Here is a 12,891-nt window from a genome sequence, read left to right as displayed (position 1 = left end):
TCACAATAGAATGCTACGCAAGCGTATAATATGACGTCACAGGCTCTTCCTACTCACGTAACTCCAAGAAGACGACAGAGAAATTAATGTTCTGTCACTACTATTTATACTTGTCACATATTATCATCTTTGTTTCATATTTAATAAGTATCGTCTGTGGTGTTTTAAGTACTCGCCGACAGAGATATTAACTTTTAAAAAATCGGTACATAATTCTATACAAAACATGACACATAATGCTTTCTCTTTATTACATACAGTTAACACAATCGCTGTCCACGCAATTACAATCATCCAGTTCAACTATTTTTTTCTCTTTTTTTTACCACATATAATAAGTGTATGGCTAAGTTACGTTACATGGAGCAAGAGTCTGTGTGTGTCGCATGCAAAATTTGACAGGTGCTGCATATTTCCGTACGTGGACAAGCACTTTATTCTGCGGACCTCCACCACACTTAATAGAATACACTAGGAAGAACTGATATGAGGAAGTTCGATTAATGCTGTTTTGAGCGGGTGGTATGAAACCCAGTTCAAAGTTCTGATAACACATCTTCTGTGCTCGGCCGGCCGGAGGGGAAGTACGGTTCTAGGCGCTGCAGTCTGGAGCCGAACGGTAGCAGGTTCGAATCCTGCCTCGGGCATGGATGTGTGTGATGTCTTTAGGTTAGTTAGGTTTCATTGTTTCTAGGTTAGCAGAAGTGATCAGCTGTCATGTGAAAAAACATCCGTGGTCTTGGTGTAGCCAAGTCGAATGCTGCAAATTATTCCATTGCTCTTGGCCAGGAGTTGAACCGGTACTTTACAATATCTACAACCATAACTGAACCACAAACGAGGCGCCATTGAAAAATTCTGTCTGAGGCGTGTTACTTGCAATACTGACAATAAAGGCGTCAGATGAGCAAGGTCTACTGAAGCACGGGAAACAACACATCGGCTTTTACCAATGACGTCATAGGTTACTCATAGACATTAATATCTTTACTTTCCGGAAATAGATAATAAATCTGTCATCTGCTGGGGATAAGAACCATCATTGTTCATTTAAAAATTAAAATTTGGTTTTAAAAGACAGTGCTAGATATTGCGTAAATATTTTTTCGTTTTCATTGATTTCAGTAATTGGTATTTTCCAATTCGTTCACTATTTAATTTCATTCATAGCGAATTTGAGAAAATTTGTACTAATAGTATTTTATGAGAGTTTTTACTTCCTCATTTTAGTTTGTAGGTATGGATTTATCTATTCCAATCAACCTGGATGATTTAAATGATGCTATGGGTGTAGACATGATGGCCAGGATTCGATTTTTACAAATGTTTGTTCCTGCTGCCAGTTATGTTCGATGTCGTGAGTGCGGCGAATATATACACCTGACAAGTGCGTCCGCTCGCCGTACTCACGACTTATTCGTATGGCGCTGCAGCAAAGACCTGTTGTGGCGGTCCATTAGACGAGGAACATGGATCGAGAAATCTAAGCTCGCCTTGAGGGATGTCATAAAAATTACATATTGTTCTTGTTTGAGGTATCCTGTGTGGCTGTGCGTGCATGAATGTCGTGTGAGTGTGTGTACAATTGTAGATTGGTACTCTCTTTGTAGGGAAGTTTGTGGGGAATATTTGAAAGTACAGGGGGCCGTTGGGGACAGGGTGCTATAGTCGAAATCGACGAGTCGCGTTTTTGCTAAAGGAAGTACAACAGGGGGAACCTCCTGGAGGATTATGGGTTTCGGGGACTGTAGTTGGAGGTCAAGATGCGACTAAGTAGTTTTTAAAGTAGTTCCCAATCGAGCGAGGGAAGGTTTGGTTACGGTAATTGAAAATCATGTTGCAGAGGGTTCGGTGATGATTTCAGATGGTTTTTCTTCATGAAGGGATTTGGGGAATAGGGGTATCAACATCATGTTGTTAATCACAATATTGAATTCGTATCTTTATCCACTGGTGAACTGAAGAGCAGGATACAAATGTTGTGTATGGTGCTATCTTTCGTCTTCCGTAGCACTAGTATCCTATTCTTCAATTGACATACACAGGTCAATTCAAGTACAGAATACGCATGTTATAAATGTCGTTATCCCCTATTCGCTAGTACAACTTTACTATTCTTCAAATGGTTCAAATGGCTCTAAGCACCATGGGACTTAACATCTGAGGTCTCCTAACTAAGCTAACACATTCATGCCCGAGGCAGGATTCAAACCTGCGATCGTAGCAGCAGCGCGGTTCCGGGCTGAAGCGCCTAGAACCGCTCGGCCACAGAGGCCGACCTAACGACATTGGACCAGAGTCGTATTTGATGGTGATTTTTAACTCTGTTGTTTGTAAAAAAGATCAAAAGCCAAATTCAGATACATGCGTGGAACTTGAATATGTGGTTAGAAATTTAAGTCTGATTGACACGTGAGAGGCAACAAGCGCGCACTTATTATTATACACCTAGGTTAATAGACCTTTAGTGGAAAGGAAAGACCAGATTTACATCTCACAAGGTTTATTGCGTAACATTACTACGTCAGAAATGTGGCCTACAAATTTGTCCACCCACTGTACTTATATTACCAAAGTCATTTTACAAAAGGGAACAGCTTTTCTTGGGAAAGCTTAATAGAAATTAAATACCACCTTAATCCTAGACGAGGAAATAGTCGCGGTGGAAACACGAGGGCGTACGTCACTAGCGTAAAGAAATATCCCCGCAAATTAAACTGGTGGATGGAGCAAAATGCAAACTGGGCAGATTGGGAAGACAATATGGTTACATTTAAGTGAGAAGAATTTCATTTCATGTGTCTCTGGGAATTGTACCAAGACACACGAGACATAATCACTAAAAGATACAGACGAAGCGCACAGACAAAAACTAGAAGATCTTAATGTGAGATCTGGAGGTGACAGCATTATCCAAGTGGAAAATACATAACTGTACCACGTAATCCTAACACGACAGAAGACAAAACATAAAATAAAAAAGTACACAAGATACGAAATGAGGCAACACAACAGCACACTTACGAGGGTCAGTCAAAAAGTAATGCCTCCTATTTTTTTTCTACGTTTAGTTGTCAGGAAATTTAAATGCAATTACATAGGTTGAAAACCACAACATTGAGGATCATTTTGTCATTTTTCAATGTAATCTCCGCCCATCTCTACAGTTTTGGTCCATCTTTGAACAAGGGCATGTATCCCAGCACGGTAAAAATCTCAGCTCTGCTTCCTAAGCCATTGACGCACGGATGTTTTGACGGCCTCCTCATCTTCAAAATGAATCCCACGATGAGCTTCTTTTAGTGGCCCGAACAGATGGAAGTCTGATGGTGCCAGGTCAGGGCTGTATGGGGGATGAGGCAAAACTTCCCATCCAATTTTGACAATCTCGTCAGAGGTGTGACGACTGGTGTGTGGTCTTGCATTGTCATGCAAAAGAAGAACATCTGCCATTGATTTTGTTGGGCGAACTCGCTGAAGACGTGCTTTAAGTTTTTTGAGGGTTGTGACGTATTGAACAGAATTTATTGTGCATCCCTGCTCCAAAAAATCAACCAGAATCACACCCTCTGTATCCCAGAAAACTGTGCGATCGGCAGGGAAAGTTATGGCAACAGTTTTGAATTTTTTCTTCCTCGGCGAGCTTGTGTGACGCCACGCCATTGACTGCCTCTTTGATTCGGGTTCAAAAAAATGCACCCATGTTTCGTCCCCGGTCACAATTTTTTTCAGAAACTCATCTCCCTCCAAACGGAAGCGCTGCAAGTTTTGGGAGGCTATTGTTCTCCTTGCCTCTTTATTCTGATCGGTTAACATTCTTGGAACCCACCGTGCACAAACTTTTGAGTACCCCAATTGTTTAATAATCGTGATGACACTGCCTTTACTAAGAGAAATAATGCGACACACTTCATCTGCAGTCACCCGACGGTCACCACGAATGATGTCATCAACTTGCTGAATGTTGTGTGGAGTCACTGCACTCACCGGCCTGCCGCTCCGCTTTTCGTCAGTCAACGGTGTTTGCCATTCAGCTCCCTTACAACGACGAACCCATCGTCTAACAGTGCTGACATCCACTGTCACAACACCATACACCTTCTTCAGTCTTTCATGAATGCGTATGGGCGTTTCACCTTCTGCATTCAAGAATTCAATCACACAACGCTGTCTCAAACGAACATCGATGTCGGCCATCTTACAAACTTCTGCTGTGCTGCCACCTGTTGACACAGAAAGTTACTACTGCAGTGGATTGCAGAAGAAGGTTTGAGGAATGGCGCCAAATTCAAATTTTTCACTTAACTTAATTTTTTTAAGTAGAAAAAAAATGGGAGGCATTACTTTTTGACCGACCCTCGTATATCAAAAGCGTAGTGCTGTAACGTTTCCATGAGTTGTATGCTGCAGTAGACATACATGAGAACCTCGAACTTGTTTTTCAAATTGTTGTTGTTGACGTGCTGGCAGAAGAGGACAACACTTCTGCCAGCTAAGTACTCACGGAAGTGTTATTACGAGGACTGAAGCAGTGGCAGTGGTAACCATTTACTTACAGCCCGTACGAAACAGATACGCGTTTTATAGTTTTACTGTCCCTCAGAGTAGTCACCAGCATTGTGTATAACCCGTCGCCAGCGATATGGAAGTCGTAGAACACTCTAAGCAGCGCCACTTGTGTTTACAGCTCGAGCGGCGTGGTCTATTGCTCGACAAATTTGTAGCAGTTCTGAAGCGAATGACGTGAAGTGTGTTCTTCAGTTTAGAAATAGAGTTGAATTTACTTGGACTCAAGTCGGGGGGGGGGGGGGGGTGCGGTGGGTGGTATAACACTTAGCAGCTTCATCAGTCAAACAAATCAGTAACAGCTTGCACTGTACGTGCTCGAGCATTGCCCTGTAAAATGCTGGTCAGGTCCTGCTGGAAGTGTCATCCCTTCTGTCTCTATGCTGTTCGTTTTTGGACCACAACTACGACCAGCATAATTAAAGTATGGAATGATCCGTGGAGAGTCCAACAGCTCCCTATAGGGTTACAGGAGAGATCTATCATATCGGTAGCCAAGAAAGACCCGCAAACTATCATCGAATATTTTTTTTTGTGCAAATAAATTGTGCCTTTTCTTTGTAACCTGTAGTTTATTTCTTTCAGATGCATGTAGCTTTTCTTCTCTTTAAGTCGTCATCAGTGGAATCCCGATTTTTCAACAGACACAATAATATTTACTGACAGGATGACTACCCTAGCAATTATGTCTAACCCCGTCATTAAAAGCAACCAATCATTATTAGCCCGAGAAGTGAAGAATAATCGTGATGACAAACGTGATTGCCACACCTCCGCAGCACACGCCTTGAATGTGTACCATGACAAAACAGGTACGGATATATGTGAAACAAGGTAGTGCGTGATATCAGTTTATATTTCGAAAGCTTTCTATGGAATCTTTCTCGGATTTCTGCTAAAAGCAGTAAGGAAGTTACGTACCTGCAACAAATACTCACCACTTGTGAGAGTCATCGATGGAGGGGCGCAGTAAAAAAAATGACGATCAGTGGATAACTAACTGGGGCGTACCATATGAAGTAGTTATTTCCTCGGTGGTGCCGATTATCTGCGGCACTACACGCAACCGCGGTGGAACCTCTGGTAACGAAAGTTACAAGCTCATTCCCAGAGCTCACCTTATTACGAAAGAGTGTTTGCTGATGTTTTAAGGATATTCGTGAATACACAAGACCAGACGCAGCACTCACAACATATACTGAACACGTGCTGTTCAACAATAGCAGCCATGAAAAATAATAACAAATCCAAGATAATGAACTTTATGAACAAATTTAGGGCCAGAATTGACCTACATTATAAACCAAGTCCCCAGACGATCCAGGTAGACAAACTGGCGGAAGACTTGATTTTATCGGACGTGTATTAAATAGGGTCCATTTTGGCATTGTCAGCGCCAGTAGCCTGAGGTCTACTGCATTTCGTAAGCCGTGGAAATATTTTCAAGGTAAAATACAGCACGATAACATTACACTTTAAAGAGGGTGGGATCGGAATGATAGATACTAAAGCAAATTGCAGATGAGTGCTGGTTCTGTAAGTGGGCTGCTTCTGTGACGACAGCGCTGTGTAGTGCTTGGCATTGGATCTCTGACTGCGCTTTCTTTGCAAGAGACTTTGTCTCTAGTTGGATTCGTTGTTGGAAGTTAATTTCCAGAGGTGTTATGCAGTTGGAAGTTAGTCGACAGCGGTGATGGAAGTACTGTTGGGCAGTTGGAGGTGAACAGCCAGCAGTGATGGATGTTAGATGTGAGAAGTTAGCATTGACGTAAGGAAGAGGTCTCAAGTGTTTGCGTAGGCTAACAATCTCGACTTGGAGATTGAATATTCTTCATGATTATATACCTTTGTTGTAGATGTCAGTTGCGATTTATATCCGTGTCTCAACTGGATGTCACAATATTAACCTAAAAAAAATACTTTATTTGGTTTGCAAGAAAACCTTTCCTTTGCTAACCACATGCCTACTAGTAGTTAGTTGCTTTAGTAGCTAGATTTTTTATGTAGCTGGCTGTATTAACACTCACGGTATTGGAGTAGTTCGTGTAATGAAGATTATTGTGAGGTAAGTGCTTAATGAAATGTATAGGTTACTGTTAGGATATTTTTAGTCAGGGTCATTCTTTTGAATTAATTATTTGAAGTCAGGTTTTCTTTTTATGAGTAGTCAGATTGCGTAGCGCTAGGATATTGTGGGTCTCAGTCATTCAGCAGTTTAAGTCCAGCCACACTCATTTAAATAAAGTAGTTTCAATACTCATTGATCTTAAAAGATCAACATTCAGCCTTACCAACCTGGTAAGTATACTTGTAAAAGCAGATCAGCAAGAAGTTAATAAGCACAGGTCAGTATGGGAAAATACACTGTGCAATAGAATTAAAGGATCAGTTTTCCGAAATTTCATACTTAACACACATTACGACACAGAAATTTGAAATGTGCTTCAAAGTGTCTACATCCTTCGTCAATAAAGGTGCAAAACTGGCGCCCTGCGACGCCACCCTTGACTCGATAACACTTCAAAACAGGCCGCAGCTCAGAAGTTTGTATGAGCTGTAAGATGGGTTAATGTTGTCACATCCGCACCAAATTTCACGACATTTCTGTCCGTTGCCACAGTGGACGTTTAACTCTTTCGTTGGACGCCATTGAGATAGAGGTCACAACCGCGACACCTACCACTGAAATCACGGAGTTTTCTCGTGGTAGGCGGAGGAACACATTTCAGACACACCGCCGCTCAGAATCAAAACGAAGGCCGCAGGGGTTGCATAAATCGCGTCAATGAAACCATCTTCCCTTGGGGCGATGACTCCCACCAAATTCGCGGTGGAAAATGACAGTCCTAAATGCAATGAACGACGGGAGACGCTGACATTGTTGACAGCCCAGCCAGTTACAACCATTCTCAAAAGGCTATATGGCACAGCATTCCCCTTGAACGTGGATGCCCCGCCGAATTTTTACTCTCGTTTGCAGATTGGAACCAACAGGGACAACATTTGGTTTGAGGGTGACGAGGTGTGTGGCGGAGACGCTATGTTGACACATACGTGATTACAGTGGCAAAGCAGCTAGGCATTAGCCGAGCGTTCTGGGGCGCTGCAGCCGTGGACTGTGCGGCTGATCCCGGCGGAGTTTCGAGTCCTCCGACGGGCATAGGTATTTGTGTTTGTCCTTAGGATTATTTAGGTTAAGTAGTGTGTACGCTTAGGCACTGATGACGTTAGCAGTTAAGTCCCATACGATTTCACACACATTAAAAAAATGGCAAAGGGTCCCACTAAGACATCTAGTTCGAAAAAAACCCTCGACGGTTCCGACCCAGTTTTATTGAGAATTTTAAAAATGAACCTTGACACCTCTCCGATTCCAGCTGCATATATATATATATATATATATATATATATATGGAAACCACATACCATGTGGCAGACAGTTCGATGTATTGCGTTCCGAGAGGGCTACTCGGAAAGTATGGTCCGATTGATCCTGAAATGAAAACCGCAGTGAAAGTTTGATGAAGCTTTGCATAGATCTGCCCAACGATTGCTTCACTTCGCTCTTTTCAGTTCTCAGCACACAGTGAGCATCTAAAGATGACTATAAGATAGTGTCTTCCGCCAAGTATGAGTGCCTGTGAGGAATTTCGCCCGATTTCATGCAGCCCACACAGCGTCATCGTCATGCGTTTCCTTCTTTACTACGTTTCGCTGCCGCACACTGCAGGATCAATCAGACCGCTCCTGCAGCATTTTTGATAGGATGTGTTTGATCACCCACCGTACAGCGAGGACTTGGCTACCTCTGAGTTTCTTATCAGCTCACATGAGGCTCTAGCTATAAAGATAAGAGTTTGTCGCGGCAACAAGCTCCAGACCAGCATAGAGAAACGGCAGGAAACACGTTCAGCGACCTTCTATGACGACGGTATTGTGGAAGACTGCTACAATGCCATGACAAATTTGTCAGTCGTAGCGGCGACTGTGTAGAGAAGTAGCTGGAAGGTTTATGCAACTGTTGCACATTTTGATCTTTACTGTAGTTTCTATTTCACGACCGACCTAACCATACTTTCCGAATAGCCCTTGTGTAATCCTCAATTTAAGGTGGCTATTAATAATTTCTCTCTATTTAAACCTCCCACAGCACCAAATGAAGTCCCAGGAAACTTAATAAAAATAATAAAATGCTTACCATTAAAGTTTTTTCAACTTTTGCGCTCCTGATTTGACATATAAATTATCCATATATCTCTAGGCTTCCGTCTGACAACATATTATCTGAAAGATTATGCAACTGTAAAAATACTGTTTGAATGGTAGTGTATTTATGATTCTCTTCATTTAAGTTTTAGATCTGAAGATAATTCCCTATGATCGGAAGGTGTAATCCAGAGTGGATATGTGCAACTGAGACTGTAGTAATAATAATAAATCATCTAAGTGTTACCTTTGTTTGTAATATCATTAGCGTTTCCCTGCACACAGGAGATATATTTCCATATTAGATATTCACACATCTCTATTTTGTGATAAATATGTACACGTCTGTAAGGTGATAGTCGTCTCCATTGAGTTTCTGGAAACGTCTAGGCCAGTCTAACTTTATGTGTTATAGGCATGTGATTACTGATATTTCATCCAACTGGCTTGCATCGTTTGGTTTCTTATAAATTTGCGGAGAGCTATAAATATCAACAGTGGAGTGTGAGCGAGGCCTAGTTTCAAATGGGGGCGAAATCAGACGAACGGCGGTCGAGTGCGGTGCAGAGGAAGGAAGGCCAGATGGAGGAGGAGTGTATGATCAACAAAGGGGTTCGAGGAGACGGTGCCGTCTGGGCCTTCACTTGTGGATTGCGGTAGTGTGTCACCCGCCGATCTTCCTTCAACAGTGTGATGACATGACGACCGCTCGGTGTGTGGATGACTCCCACGTTACCTCACTTGCGTGTCAACGCGACTAGAGTCTCATGTGTGTAGTGTTTTGCCTGTGGGGCCATTGCAGACCCCAGTATCCATGCTACCCTTCTCGCTGATGGGTGTGTACCTGTAGGAACTAGGAAATGGTGCGAGGGTCTCCTCTACTGTGATGTTTTTTATTTGTGTCTTCAAAGTGCAGATGGGGTGTTCTGCAAGCCTAGTCCCGATACGATCCAGCAATAGAAAGTAGTGAAAGTCTTCCTTTTATCGGAAGTGTATTAAATAGGGTCAATTTTGCCACTGTCAGCGCCAATAGCCAGATGTCTACTGTATTTCGTAAGCCGTGGCTATATTTTCAAGGTAAAATACAGCTCAATAACATTACTCTTTTAACAGGGTGGGATCGGAATGAGAATTACTGAAACAAATTGCAAATTACTGCTGATACTCATTGTCCTTAAAAGATCAGAATTCACCCGTAAGTTAATCAACACAGTTTAGTATGGCAAAATACACTGTGCAATAGAATTACAGGATCACTTTTTCGAAATTCCATAATTAACACCCAATACGACACATAAATATGAAATCTGGCTCAAAGTGCCTACAACCTACTTTGATAATGGTGCAAAATCTTGCGCATTGCTAAGCCACCCTTGGCTCGATGACACTTCAAAACATGATTAGACTGAGAGTGGAACAGAAGTCCACGTATGTGCTGAGGACCGTGCTGTGCACAAAAAGCGTAAAAAGTCTGGGAATAAAATTATGAACTGTTGTTACTGACCAGGTTGTGGGGCAGATCTTTGATTCAGATTATATGAGTGAGAGGCTCTGCCGTGTTGAAGTGGAGGTTTGCAGCTCTTTGAAACGGGAATAAGTGTCAATGACCGGCAATCAACAAGCATCCAAGAGGGAGTCTGTGACGTCTACACGGACCCACTCAAAAGGCTTACAGCCCAGACCATGGTGCATAGATTTGCCGAGGAGCGGCCTGAAATACTACGCATTTAATTAAGAAGTGTTTAAATGTTCAAATTCGTGATTAATTCAAAGCTTTAGACATGATGACTAGCCAACATCTTGGTGGATGAGATGTCGCAATGATCCTTATGCAGAAGGTGAATAATGCCATGCCGAGAGAAACCCTAACGACCTCTTGCAGAACAGCCTTTCACTGGGGACAACAAAAAATCGCCACAGACGAGCGCGTGTCTGTGTCTGAACAGACAATTATTGTGGATGGGATTTGTGGACCTTATTCCGGAACATATCGCCTAAATGGAATGGAGAACGGAGTCGACGGCGACGGCTTGAGCTTTGGAAGAACTGGTAATAGAGAATCTATACACAATGCTCCAAGCTACCTCGTCGAGGTAAAAGCAGAGAACATCATCCTGGTCGAAACCAGGGCCAGATCCCATTAGTAAATGCGAAAGGTCGACTGTGTGTGTATGATGAGCTACTTGCGGAAATGAATACCATAGTTACATCTACTAAGGAACAGGGCCGAACTCTGAAGTCTATGGCTTGTGTTATACGGGAAATTTGCCACGGTGCTAAAGACAGACACTAGCAGTGATCAGACACCAAATGAGACTTAACACTGTAGAGAAACATATAAGACTTCTTGATAGGATACATAATAACAAGCTCATCCTTCTCTATTTGAGGACGACGGTTCAATCCTGCGTCCGGCCATCCTGATTTAGGTTTTCCGTGATTTCCCTAAATCGCTGCAGGTAAATGCCGGGATGGTTCCTTTCAAAGGTCACGGCCGACTTCCTTCCCCGTCCTTCCCTAATCCGATGAGACCGATGACCTCGCTGTCTGGTCTCCTTCCCCGAAACAACCAACCAACCAACTTCTATTTGAGAATAATTCTTCTGCCCACCAGTAAGCGTCTTTGACCCAAAACAAATGGGCTGTTATGAATCTTTTGCACAACGTCACTACAATAAGAGCTCCACGCCATACTGCGACGGGTCAGTTGCAACCACAACTTGGAGAACCAGCTGATAGTGGTCAAGTACAGGGCAGAACGGTGGACGTTCTTCAAGGACTGGAGTGCGTGGTCTCAGGCAGGAGTTCACTCAAACGCTGCACCCTTCTTAAGCGGTTGACATCAAGGAAATGAATCCAATGCTGCTTGCTGAAGGAACATGTGGAAATACGCGACTTTGCCTAAGAACTCCTGGAACCCTCTCATACTCGTGGGGCGAGAGGGCCGTAATAGGCGGTGTTTGGCTTTCGGTTGGCTGAATCCCCCGACAAGAAATAAGATGTCCAATGTATTCTATACAGGTTTGCAAGAAATATGGCTTATTCAAATTGCACTTTAGTCTTACGGCACACGATGTCTGAAACAAAGACTATGTTTGTGAAGATGGTCTTCACTGGTGTGACTGGTAACGGCAGTCTCGTCGAGGGATTGATATAACAGTGAATTCGTTGGGTAAGTTGCTCCAAATAGCGCTGAAAAATGGCCGGCGTGCTTACAACGCCAGAAACACTTCAGTCTTAAATGTAGCTGCCTTGCGGCATATTGATAATAAGAAGAAGACGTAATTTGTCTTCAAGTTGTAGCTGTTAATGTACTTCCAAGGAATCTATTTTTGAAAAATACTGTGCATGCACAGCTTTGTCACAGGTTAGTCCTGGCCCAGACGCGGATATGTATCGCCCGATTACTTTGAATTAACTGGCAGCTCAGATTCATCATCACAGACACGCATTATGACCGTCGGGTTCTTGATAATGACTAATGTTTTAGCCCATGACGCCTAAAGCGGTCAATCTGTCTAATTCTTCGTTCACTTGCGAGCGAAGTTTTACATTTTTGGCACGGAAATAAACGGGGTCACGCCGTCGATTTTTATGGCATACGAACTACAAAATTAGCAGCCTTCTTGAGTCCCGGTAGAAAAGGGCACAATATTCCTGGTAAACATAATTCAGCCGCTGATAAGGCACAAATTCACACACAAAATAAACGGAATCGGATATCGTTAACCGAAAAGCCCGGATTGCGTCCAAAACGAACAAATGTTCCGTAAGCGCGCTGTCCATTGCTAGGAATGTCACTGGGGCAACCACAGCCATGTGTGTTGTTCCCGCGGTAAACTGGCCGAGGATAGGAATCTGCTGTCTATTATAGTTGAGAAGCTGGCGCAAAGTTGCTGACAGCGGAGGAGAACGAAGACGGACGTAAATATTGGCATTTAACAGCGTGACTGCTGAAGCCTGTCCAGTTGGAAGCGTAAGTGGAACCCCGTTAATATGCTCATTGATGAACGGCGTGTTATAAAGAGTTGCATTTCTTACACTGAAGAGCTAAAGAAAGTGCTACACCTGACTAATATCGTACAGGGCCCCCGCGAGCACTCAGAAGTGTCGGAACAC

The sequence above is a fragment of the Schistocerca gregaria genome, chromosome 6 (assembly GCF_023897955.1).
Source record: "Schistocerca gregaria isolate iqSchGreg1 chromosome 6, iqSchGreg1.2, whole genome shotgun sequence".
NCBI classification, from domain to species: domain Eukaryota; kingdom Metazoa; phylum Arthropoda; class Insecta; order Orthoptera; family Acrididae; genus Schistocerca; species Schistocerca gregaria.
Note: the sequence above shows the minus strand (reverse complement) of the source record.